The following is a 13,513-nucleotide window of genomic DNA, read 5'->3' on the forward strand; positions in this document are numbered from 1 at the left end:
ATTTTGGAAACAGGTATTCTAATTAGTGAATTGGGAGCTCTCTCCAGTGCTTCTCTGCAGAAAGCTTTCAAGGAAAGGTTCAGCACCACTTGATTATCTATGGAACCAGAGCGGTGAATAGACGACTAATGAAGAATGTCTTTTGACTTGGCTCTCAAATTGCATTCTTCACATTCATTCATGGCACCAGCTCTATGGATGTCTTGTCCAGAGGCAGAAAGTTTCACCACTTGGCCACCAGCTGATCTAGACATAGGCAAACCACACCATCTCCAGTATCCCTTTAAGAAAATGTTTCTCTTGCCATCTGCCAAGAAGCCAAAAACTGTGTTTTCAGTTGTGAAGGTTTGGACTGTCCTCTTTTTCATTTATTCAAGAAAATAATATGTCCTGGTTGCCTACCGCATGCCAGGCACTCTGCTAATAGTTGATCTTATGTGATGTGAGGCCAACTACCTCTAGGAGAAGGAGATCATTTTAAACTACAAGCGGGTTCTGTGTATGATCATGAACTGGAATTCAACTCAGATTGTTCAGATACCTTCTGTGTGCTGGGCATTCTTATATTAATTATTGCATGTGATACCCACATTTAAAATTTTTTTAAAATGAGACAGCCAGATTAGTCACCTCCAGATCACAGAGTCATGGAGTAAGTAAGCCTCCTTCTTCACACACTGAGTTCTCTCTACCAAAACTCACTTTTATGGGCCACGTTTACCACCGTGGAGTCGGCTCCACTGCACTGGTGTTTACTCTCCATTATATATGCCAAACTTGAAGAAAAATGTGAGGCAAATAAATGTATTTTATGAGAACCAAGAAATTTCAAAATTCTCTGCAAAATTTTAAAATAGGAATGAAATTCAAAGAATAATTATAGTATTTCAAGAAATATGGCAAATGAAGGTAGATTAAAAATAGATTTAACCAAAAACTAACTTTTTAAATGTAAACAGATGCCTACAAACTAAACAGAATCTCTGATAAACCTAAAGGGTCAAGTTATTTCATGTCCTAAAAGAGAGGTCCAGTTGAAAACCCCAATTAAAGTTTCTAGGATAAGTCCCATAAACTTGAAACTCAGATTGGAAGCCCATATGCGTATGCCAATTATTTTTCAGGCTAGATAGAATACAGGTCCTTGGCATAAAATTCAATTCCCTTCAAAAACTGGTGGTGATTTCTTCTTCCAACTTGGACCAACCCTCAAATCTGATTTCACTGTGTCTCCTGAGCCCTCACAGTGGTCCATGCATGTCTGGGTAGTAGCACTTACACTATATTATAGTCATTGGTTATTCATCCTTGTTCCCGTAGATGATAGCCTTGGAGGACAGAAACTGAATCTTTAGAGCTAACATGTTTTGAGAATATAGCCCAGTGCCAGACATTGCTCAAAGTGCTTTTCTTACTTAATTCTCAAAACAGGTCTGTGGTCTAGGTAATATCCCCATTTTACAGATTAAAACAAATAACAACAACAACAAAGAGACAAGGAGTAAACAAGATTAGGTTACATGACCACAACTAACAACTCGTAATTCAAACTTAGAATTTAAATCCAATAAATCTAGCTCCAAAGCTTAACCACTTAACCACACTGTCTTCCTCTGTTATTCATATTTTTATTTCCAATGCTACCCAGTCCCTAGCACAGAGCAGATGCTCAATAGGTGTCGGATTGAAGCCTGAAAGCCCAAAGCATTTCCACCACCGGCACTCACCCACCTCCTTATATCTCAACCTTCACAGCAGGAGATTTACTGCCCAGACTAAAATTAAATTAGATTGCTTTTCTTAACTACACACTGACGAACTTGTGAAAGGAGACAGCTCAGAAATATGCTATGTGGCAAGGGAATATCAGTGCAGAACTAAGTTCCTCACACATAACCCACTAAGTGGTATTTGAGAGTTGGCTATATTTGATAACACATACTTAGATCCAAATATCTCAAGACCTTCATGAAATATTCATAGCTTTATGTTCACAAAATCCTCATTGCAATTCATAAATGCTAACAACAATATTTTACCAAGAGAAAAAAAATGCTTATAAAATTAAGTGATATGATTTGACAAAGGCCTGTCAGTAAATCTCTGGCTAAGACTAAAATAGATGCTGTAAATCTAACTCTGTAGTCTCAACAGGGAAGAATGAGTTTTCTCCCACAACCTCACTATCTCTCTGCTTAGCTTCATTTTTTTCTTTATCCAGGTTCCCTTTCTTCTCTTTTTTCATGTGATCCCATTTCTACCCTCTGCCAAACATAGAAAAGAATGAAGTAGAGAAAATGGAACAATCCCTGCAGAAGTCAGAAAGCAGAAAATTCCTCAGTTCCTCAGAGAACAGTCACACTTTCCTTTTCTGCTACCTTCATTTTCCCCTGCAACTACTTAGTAGTTATACAAGTATTACTGACAGCTTACTCTGCAGGTAAATAAAATGTTCTCCTAAATAGACTCAAAACCAAAACTTTCTTTGCCCAGCAGTGTCTCAGAACCACATTGGATTCTAACATTCCATCTATTTGCATCTATTTTTATCCCCAGAAAAAATAAGACAAACAAGACATGAAGTCAACCTTCCATCGACATTTTTTCCAGAATTAACCAAGTAGTACTTTTCTTTCTTAAAATCTTCTTGCTATGAGGACACATGGACATGAGACTGCCAGAATTTAACCAAGCAATGTCAAAAATATGAGAAAATATAATTGTATCATTTGTGCAGAAAAAGTACATAAATCTTTCTACATCTTCATCTCATTAGAAATGTGTTTATCAGAATAGAATGAACCTGAAGGACATAATTCTTCTTTATTGGACACATTGATTTATAATCCTAATATTGAGCAGATAATAAAGTACAGATCAACTAGTTTTCAAATCCACCAAAAAGTATCAATGGAATTTAGACAACCTTAAAAGTGTTAACACAAAATCAATATTTGACATATTAATATACTTAAATTTTATGCTGAAATGCATTAAGGGCTTAATGGAAGAAAATAAAATGATTCTAAGGTTTCAAATTAAGTAGAGTTAATGCCACAAACAACATATCATTTTCACTGTTTCCTGATGTAAAAGTTCTAAAGCACAGTGGGAAAAAAATTGTGCAGTTTTTCAGTGGTATAATAATAATTTAAGACTCCTATGATTGAAAAAATGAAAAAATGAACTATGATTAGTTGTCAGTTTTGAGTTAGTATTAAAAATGTTTTACTTTTTGTGTTAATAATAATTCAAATACCTGTAATTTTAAAAAATTAATTTCACAGAGGTCTATTCATATTTCTTTGTTAAAAGAGTGAATAACCAAAGAAAGAGAGCAAAGATTTATAAAGAGCATTTCAATGCATTTGAAATATAATTGGGCATGTGGGAAGATATTCAATGTGCATCATAAAAACACATATAAAAATAAAAGCCGAAATATTAGAATCTATATAGTAAAAAAGGAAAATCCATGAGGGCTATGTGCTATTAACTCTGCTTTGGTGAAGAATACTCAGTTATTTTGATAATTAGAGTTTGGTGAGTCATGAGCTACGTAATTTTGCATTTTTTAAAATGTAGAGCACTGTGTTGTAATCTATAATCAATGCCTTCATTGCAGATCTGAGCCTAGGTACCTAAAATTAAGGGAGCATTTTCAGTATTGTTTTTATACATTGAATATTATATCAGAATTTTAGATTATTTTTAAGGTCCTTTTTTTTTCTTCTGATCATAAAGTGTTTGGCAGCAATCTGGGCCCCCATCTGCTGGTCAGCTTGAGAACTCCTGAAATTGATTTATCTGTTGCTTTAATTTTTGCTATTACTTGATGTTAGTACCCATCCCCACTTGCACAACATTGCATATCATGCGTATTTTACAATAGTATCTGTAATTGCAGCTACAAAATCAAATCTTGAATTTTTATCTTCACAATTCTCCAAATTAGGCACCATACGTTTCTCTAAAATACAGGGAAAAAACAACTTGAGACAACCTTATTTATGCCTTTTCTTTAGGATTTAGAGAGTCTATGAAGCAGACTCATTTGAAGAAAAATGTCTCTTGAATTACTAAATATCCCTTGCTTGTTATTATTCTTGTTTCCGAGTTTCATTCCATAAGAGGAAAGCGCTCCTGATACCCTGACTACATGATTTCCAAGGTTCCTATCAGTTCTACAATTCTGCAGTTCTATGAAAATAGATTGATGAAGATAATGCCCAAGGAAGATTTTATTGCAAAATCACTTCTGTCTGACTCAGCCCCTAAAACTTAGGGTTTGAACTAAGGATATTTTAAAGCCAACTAAGAACACTTCTGCATTATTCATAAGCCAATTAACCAGATAAAAGAAGAAACATTTCTCCAAAGACTTTGATGATATGTTTTCTTAAAATAGCCTTGCTTTTCTTTGTTTTCTTTTTCCTTCCTTTTCCCTTTTATTTTTTCTTATAATTATATTATTTGAGATGATTCAAATATCTTCTCTCTGACACATTAAAACTTCAGCTTCTTGTTACCTCTTTGACACTGTTTTAACATACTCTTAAATGGATTTCACACTTCATCTGCAATAAGCCATAATGTTTCAATTAGACCTAACATCCATATTCAAGAAAAATGAAAAGATATTTTACTTGAATTTAGTTGAAATTTTTCTTTTTTTACCTGTTTCTCTAATCTAGATAAAACATATTTCTAAAGAAAAGCAAATTGCTTACACTCAGAATATTAACAAACTAGATCAATCTTGGGGAAACAGGTAGGAAAATGTCACAATGAAACTCAGTGTATGGTTAGTCCTGGAATAGGAGATGTATGTGTTCAAAATATGTTTTTACTACATTTCGGGCTTAAATTCCCCTAAGGCAAAGACATATTTTTTAACAAAGAAGGCCTATATTATGCAATCCATACAAATTCAATAAGCAAGATAGCAGTTGGTTATTCTTTCAGATTTGAGTCACCAAAGGTTCCTACATTATTCTACGTACTCTATTTTGGCTGAAATAACCTCTGGCAACCATTTATAGAGCATTTAAACAAGACCTAGTCTCTCCCATTTTTAGAAACACACACACACACACACACACACACACACATTCTCTGAATTTCACATTCACAGTTAGTTGTTATGTCTCCTCTCAACTTCACAGCTCCATGTTGGAAAAAGCTGCCAGTCCAATAAATGTTGCCCCCAACCACTTATCTCTCATTTGTGCCTCAACCCACGGCAGTCTACTGTTGGTGCCACTTCTCAGGTGAAAATTCTCTTCCTTAGGGCCTCAACATTGCCAAAAGCTAATAGCACTCCTTAGTGAACATCTCAAATTAAATGTTTCACGACATCTTAAACTGATTAACTAACAAGTTCCTATGATCACCGCTACCCACCAGCTTCCTTTCTATAGTCCCATATTTTAATTATTCCCGGAGGACATCCTTGATACATAATTCTTCCTGGCCCACATAGCCTAACAGTTGGCAAGTTCTGCTAGTTCCACCTCCAAATGTCTCACGTATATCATTGTTTTCATTATCTCCTCCCTTCCACTAAGCTGACCTACTATTACCTCTCAACCAGACAATCCATCCTCCTAAATTATCTCTCCATATCCGTTCTTATCCTCATTGAAGCCATACTTTAAAGAAAATAACATTTTAAGGTAAAAATGGGGTCATATTAACAATTTGAAGGTTTTCAGTGACTGCCCAGTGGGATTAAGATTCTGATTATTAACCCCAACTATATGAACCTCTATGATTGGGACTGGACATGCCTGGCCAGCCTTAATGTGAGTCCTTTCCCCCTCATTCCCACACTCCCGTCAAACTGGGTCTATGTCTTTGCCGTGCCTACCTTCGGACTAGGGGTACTTATAAACTTTTCATCCTTAAAACCACAGGTAAACACCACTTTCTTCATTTTTCCCCAACCCCCAGATCCAGTTAGGAGTATTTGTTATTCACTCCCACAGCATCCCACATTTCTTCTCTGTAATACTCAGCATAACCTACTTAAGTACTTTTTGTGTGACTTTTGTTTAACTTCCATATGTTGCAGGATACTATTTTAAGATATTAGCTAAAGTCTTTCCCAGGTATTTGCTGTTATGCTTTAGTGTTCCCACTTTGGACTACTAGACTATGAGGCTCTATCATCTAAAGGGAGGATTATTACAGTTGAAAAATAGAAAACACAAGTCAAATTCTTGTCGTGAGAGTTTTAAAATCCAAGGCTTTTGAAATGAATTTATTAGTCTTCTGGTCCACTCCACCTAAGCTCAGCATCATAAACGACTGAAGATTTCAAGTGCACAGGGAAGAATGGAGTTAAAGGAACATTCACCGTTTGGTAGGCCCTGCTCTATAATGTGAAGAAGAAAAATAGGACGACTTCCGGGTGAGCTGGGGGAATCTGAGAGCAGAGGGTACCTATGTTCATTCCCAAGTAGACACTGAGAGGAGGAAAGCTCCCAAGTACTTCCTCATATATGGCATGGTAGAGGGAAGAAGAGCTCCCGGTTGTGGGAGCATTTAGGCAGAGGGGTTGAATTCTTCCTTTGGACCAGAGAAGGATATAGAAATGGATTAGAAAGAGTTGAGACCACATTCACTTCAGTTGGGAGAGAAGACATCTTAGCAGATAGCCACATAGACAGGTAATGACCTGATGCTAGCACCAGACAATTCCTCCTGCCCCAAAGCCCTAACATAGCACTTAGAGAAAAATCCTAGAAATAACATTTATTTTCCAATACCTGGCAGAATTAAGGTTTTAAGTAGATAATGTGTTATTCAGAAATTGGGTGTTCCAGTTTCTAGAAATAGAGATTAGACATCAAGGTTGCTTAAATAGCATAGCATTTCTGCCCTCCTATACGAGAATTCCTGAGGTCAGCAATCCAAGGATGGCATGGCAACTTCCCTTTCATAAATGACCACATCCTGTTTAGAAGTGACTTCCGGGCCGGGCACAGTGGCTCACACCTGTAGTCCCAGCACTTTGGGAGGCCAAGGCGGGTGGATTGCCTGAGCTCAGGAATTCGAGACCAGAGTGGGCAACACGGTGAAACCCCATCTCTACTAAAACACACAAAAAAATTAGCCCGGGCATGGTGGCGTACGCCTGTAATCCCAGCTACTTGGGAGACTGAAGCAGGAGAATCGCCTGAAACCGGGAGGCGGAAGTTGCAGAGAGCGAAGATCCTGCCATTGCACTCCAGCCTGGGCGACAGAGCAAGACTTCGTCTCAAAAGAAAAAAACAAAAAAAAAGAAGTGACTTCCATCTCTACGTGTTCCTCATGATCTAAGATGGCTGCCGAGGTTAAGGGTTAAAACTTAACAAAGGAGAAAAAGACAAAGAATGGCCCATGCCAGCTCTCTGTTTACCATACATACTTCCTAGAAGTCCTGCAAACCAACTTTCTCTTACGTATCTTTCGCAACCTCTAGCTGTAAAAGAGGGAGGGCAGTATGATCTTTCAGCTGGTTCTGCTACTAAGGAGGAAAGTGAGAATGGATCCTTAGACAATAATTTAATTCTTAGGAGGAAAACAAGAAGGTAAAAGTGTGCATGTAGGTTTGTGAGCTAAGATTCACATGCCCAGTCGGTCTCCCCTGATCGTAAGCTTAGAGAAAAACAGAGTGTATTTCTCTGTTGTTAACAATTATATCCAAACATTTAGTTCAATGTCTTCTACTTAGTAAGCAATCAATATATGCTGAATGAATAAATAAAATAATTAATGAAGAAAGAATGGATAACTGAGTACTTGTGACCTTCCACCACTCAGCCTCACTTAGAGTTTACTTGATATTTTAACACAGTGCAACAGGCTTTAGTGCTCCTTAGTGAGTATTTCTGGAGAGCTCTATGTCTGGGTATGTGTTAATATTGTATATCCATCATTTCTTGTGTCTGGATGAAGCCACATAATTGTAGCCAATGAGTGGGAGCAAAAGTGACATGTGTATCTTTTGGGCCCAAGGATGTAACTGCCAACATGAGATCTGCTAGAGCTTTCGTTCCTACTGCCACAGCAACCAACAACCTCTAAGCTGGAGGTTTCTAGCCTGGGACTCTGAGAAAGGTGACATGAAGCAGATGACCTGCAGTAAAATGGCATCAGCAAGATCATATCCCCTGGATTCACAGACTTATTTTCCTCATCATACAAATGCAAAAACTCTTAACATAGTCAACTGAGGAGACATATCACTTGCTGTGAACACATTGAACTTATGTTTTAGATCCACAACCAACTTGACTTCTGAAACAGTCAACTTTTAAAAGTCAAGGTAAAAATAATCACTTTGATATAACTATCATAATAAACAAATCCAGTGTGAATAAAAATAGAATACATAGGGTAAAATATAATTTCAAGAAAAACTATTGCCTTAATATTTTAAAGAATACAGAAATAAAAATGTTTAAAAGTTATAAGTAGTTACATTTGAATCAGGGTAAATAATAGCATTATAATAAGTGGTACAATTAAAAGAGGTCTTTAATCCCTTTGCTACATATAAGTTAGTCATATGTAATATGTGTCACATGTAACTGTATAATATAAATATTAAAGAATACAATATAAAAATATGCATGTTTTAAGAGACAAAAATCTCACTGTGGTAGCTTTAAATTATACAAATCTGGCTAATTGATTTTATTTATTTTTTAAATCAATAATTAAATGTACATTTTGAAAATTGATGAAAAGTTATGATATATTTTTACTCTGAAATTTTGTGGACCATAAAAATTAAATGTAACTTGGTTAATACCAAGCAGTTTTCTTTTCCACAAATAGTATAATTGAAGCCTCTATTCTAAAATATCTGAAAATCATTATAAAGCAATATTTAGTTTCTTCCAAACAGGGCAGTTTTAGTTGCTTTTAACCATTTTTTCCCAACATACAATTTCATGGTTATTAGGTAATATGACTTGAATACCCTGCATGGTAATACTTCTAACTGGACACCTGAGGTGTGTTTGAGATATAGTACCCTCTTCTGGAAGAGCTGATTATTCTCCATGAAAATGAAAAAGATGTTACATTGACATCTGTTGCTTCAAATGAATGATAGATAAATGAACTACCTAGGCAAGAAGAGTACATGGAAATGCTTCGGCATCTCTTTTCTTGTAATTTAATCTTATAACATCTCTGTAGTGTCTGTCATCTGAATGCATATTGAAGCTAAACTTGTTGAGGGTTCTGAAATTCAGGGTTTATATACTATTTTGTTCTCCAGTATATTTCTAAATTTCATAAATAACTTGAGAGGCCTACTAACATCACTTTCTCAACAAAAGCAGAGAAAAATCTAAAATAGTTTAGTGGGGGAATGTAGGCAGTAAAAGGATAACACTGGAAATTAAGATATGAATTTAAAAGATTTTTAGATACTTTCCAGCATGTTTTTTTTGATCCTATGACACTGAATATTTGCATCATGTTGAAGATTATAGACTGAATCTTCTACATAATAATTCCAGAACAAAAACAAGAATCAAACATTGTCAGATCAGCCCACTGGCAATTCCAATACCCAGGTGTACAAACCTCATTTACTTTAAGAACGGCCTTTCTCTTGAATTAAATGATGATGCGATTTGAATAAGGTACCCAAATCATCACCATTCTAGCTCACATAATGTGTCTTTGTAAAGGATCATAATGAGTCACCAAAGACACAATACCAGAAAGGCTATGTGGTTCAGAAATCATATGCTCAACCAGACCATGAAAAAAGTGATTGTAAAAATGGCATATGCTTGACAAGCCATGGAACACCAGCTGGGCTCTGCTTCCTCCAAGAAGCTCCAGCTAGGTAGTGGTATGGTATCCTTCCAATGGCAACAGTTTCCTTTAGGCTTCCACAGAGTCAGAAGAGTTTCGGCCCCTCCTGGTTCATTAGATCCGCACGGTCATCATACAGACAGATATTGTGAGTAAAAGTTGAGGGTGACCCTAGTCTGATGTTACCCCACAGGCTAGTTCTTTGTTGTCTTTCAAGTCTACCCATTCCCACAGCCAGTTTGCAGATTCCTGGTCACTCTGACTTTAACTTTGTTTTTGATGACAAAATATTCAGGTTCCACAACTATTCAGAGTCAACCCTGTGCCTCTTTTGACCTTAGGTAACTTAAATCTATTCCCTTATTTCCTTCTTTAGCCTCTTTAAAAAAAAGAAAAAGAAAAAGAAAAACTTAATAGAACCTTGAATTTCCTCTATTGCAAATTCTTAGGGTTTCTGTCAAAAGAGATTTGAAATACAACATGAAATGATGTACTCACATTCCTCACCACCATCTCCAAATAACTGAATTACATAAATAAAACATTATATGAAAAGTGCTTTGCTACAATTTATGGGAGGTAAATTTAAGAAGAGCTGGCTCATTGTAGGAAAATTCAACTTATCTTTTCCTGATCCTTTTATTTAATATAGGGAGAGAAATTTATGGCAGTTAAAAAAAATCTATTACTGTTTCTCATAACTGAATCCATTATTCTTCTCCATGATCCATCAGGTAAAAACAAGAATAGATTGCTTTGACAGAACCTTGAACATAAATGTCCCCAAGAATCAAACACAGCAAGTTAAACGGGTTTCAGGTGGTATTAAAACAGGAAACGATAAACTTCTTTTCATATTTCAAAATCAGATATTACTAAAAAATTTATTATTATTAGCTACTAAAAAAACAAACTATATAGTAGCTGAATTTGCACACTGAAATGGGAATATTTCTATTCATTTGTATATGTGCACAAGAAAAATTAAACATGAAGAAATGAATCCAAAGGGAAAGAACTATTTTCTTTCCATTTATGCTAACTGGTTATTTATAATTTACTCCTTGATTGCATTAGACTAGATGACTTTAAATAAACAAGTTGTTCTATACACAGTCAACTCATTTAAAAGATTAGTCTTAATCTTATCTTAGAAATAGTTTCTGTTTATAAAGGAATCAAGGGGTTCTATAATCTTTAGCTTCACATGACCCATTTCATTCCAAGGTCTTCAGGAAAGTTTGGGTATATATGCACACATCTGCCTGGAATACACACACACACACACACACACACACACACACCACATAAACACACAAAAATAAATATATACAGACTCACATACACGCATGTATATATTTAGAGAGAGAAAGAAGGGAGATGAGGTGATGATGATAGATGGGTGGATAGATAGATACAGAGATAGATAATTCTAATTGTTAATTCATCTCAGGAAATTTTCTCCTTAATGAACACCTCTCCAGCATCTCATATTCTCTACTTTTATTCAGATAAGCCAACCTCCCAACTTATCTCTGAAGAAGGTGACCACATTCCCAGATTCAGAGTCAGAACTTATTCCAATCCAATCAGCACATAGCATTCACATTAAGCCTATTATTGGTCCATGGCTGGGCATAGGACCCAAGTTTGCCAGAACACAAAAATGAAAATAATTTTTAATCCAAGCTTGGGATGGAGATTTCCCATTTTCTCTTGCCAGATGAGGAGAAGAGAACGCAGAACCCCTGTTTCGCCATTGACAACCATCTGTGACCCTGGGAAGGAGGGCAATGCTGACGGCAGAGGGAGGTTTGGAAAGGACATGGGTCTTTGTTGACATCATTGAACTGCTAATGATATTGCGCCTGAAGCCCTCCCTACTTCCTGTCTCCGAGTTAAAAGAGTTTACAAATGTACTTCTTGTTTAATCTACTTTGAATTTGGGTTTCCGTAACTGTTTAGATAGGTACTTCTCCTTTAAAGAAAGGTATGAAAATATACTCAAAATATCCTGCTTTCTCATGGCTTGTTTCATTCCTATTGCTTTACACTGGAAGATTTTTGAATATATATTTGATTTTGAAACCACCTTGGAAAAGTCTACCTAGTTATCTAATGAGACAGATAATTTGGTACATTCATTGTTTAAAAAAACAACAACTTTGTTACAAAGGTTAATGCAAACTTAAGATGAATAAAAACACTCTTATCCTACCAGACCAAAAAAAAAAAAGTTTCATAACCAAGTTTAGACATTATTCCTAGCCTCTAGTTCTGAAATAGAGTTTGACCTATTTTGTAGTCCATTTAAAACTCTAGTCTGATTGCTGGCAAGATGGCCTAATAGGAACAGCCCTGGTCTGCAGCTCCCAGCAAGATCAACGCAGAAGGCGGGTGATTTCTGCATTTCCAACTGAGGTACCTGGTTTATCTCAGTGGGACTGGTTGGACAGTGGGTACAGCCCATGGAGGGCCAGCTGAAGCAGGGTGGGGTGTCACCTCACCCGGGAAGCACAGGGGGTCAGGGAACTACCTCCCCTACCCAAGGGAAGCCATGAGGGACTGTATCTGAGGAACGGTGCATTCTGGCCCAGATACTGCACTTTTCCCATGGTCTTCGAAACCCGCAGACCAGGAGATTCCCTCTGTTGCCTACGCCACTGGGGCCCTGGGTGTCAAGCACAAAACTGGGCAGCCATTTGGGCAGACACCAAACTAGCCACAGGAGTTTTATTTTCCATACCCCAGTGGCACCTGGAATGCCAGTGAGGCAGAACCGTTCACTCCCCTGGAAGGGGGGATGAAGCCAGGGATCCAAGTGGTCTGGTTTGGCGGGTCCCACCCCCATGGAGCCCAGCAAGCTAAGATTCACTGGCTTGAAATCCTCACTGCAAGCACAGCAGTCTGAGGTCGACCTGGAACACTTGAGCTTGGAGGGAGGAGAGGCGTCTGCCATTGCTGAGGCTTGAGTAGGCATTTTACCCTCACAGTCTAAACAAAGCTGCCTGGAAGTTGGAACTGGGTAGAGCCCACCACAATTCAGCAAGGCCGCTGTGGCCAGACTGCCTCTCTAGATTCCTCCTCTCTGGGCAGGGCATCTCTGAAAAAAAGGCAGCAGCCCCAGTCAGGGGCTAATAGATAAAACCCCATCTCCCTGGGACAGACCACCTGGGGGAAGGGGTGACTGTGGATGCAGCTTCACCAGTCTTAAACATCCCAGCCGGCTAGCTCTCAAGAGAGTAGCGGATTTCTCAGCACAGTGCTCGAGCTTTGGTAAGGGTCAGACTGCCTCCTCAAGTGTGTCCCTGACCTCCATGTATCCTGACTGGGAGATATCTCCCAGCAGAGGCTAACAGACACCTCATACAGGAGAGCTCTGGCTGGCATCTGGTGGGTGCTCCTCTGGGACAAAGTTTCCAGAGGAAAGAACAGGAAGCAATCTTTGCTGTTCTGCAGCCTCCGCTGGTGATACCCAGGAAAACAGGGTCTGGAGTGGACCTCCAGCAAACTCCAAAAGACCTGCAGCAGAGGGGACTGACTCTTAGAAGAAAAACTAACAAACAGAAGGGAATACCATGTCCACTCAGAGACCCCATCCAAACATCACCAGGATCAAAGACCAAACGTAGGTAAATCCAAGAAGATGAGGAGAAACCAGCAAAAAAGGCTGAAAGTTCAAAAAACCAGA

Source organism: Theropithecus gelada, chromosome 4 (assembly GCF_003255815.1).
Source record: "Theropithecus gelada isolate Dixy chromosome 4, Tgel_1.0, whole genome shotgun sequence".
Lineage (NCBI taxonomy): Eukaryota > Metazoa > Chordata > Mammalia > Primates > Cercopithecidae > Theropithecus > Theropithecus gelada.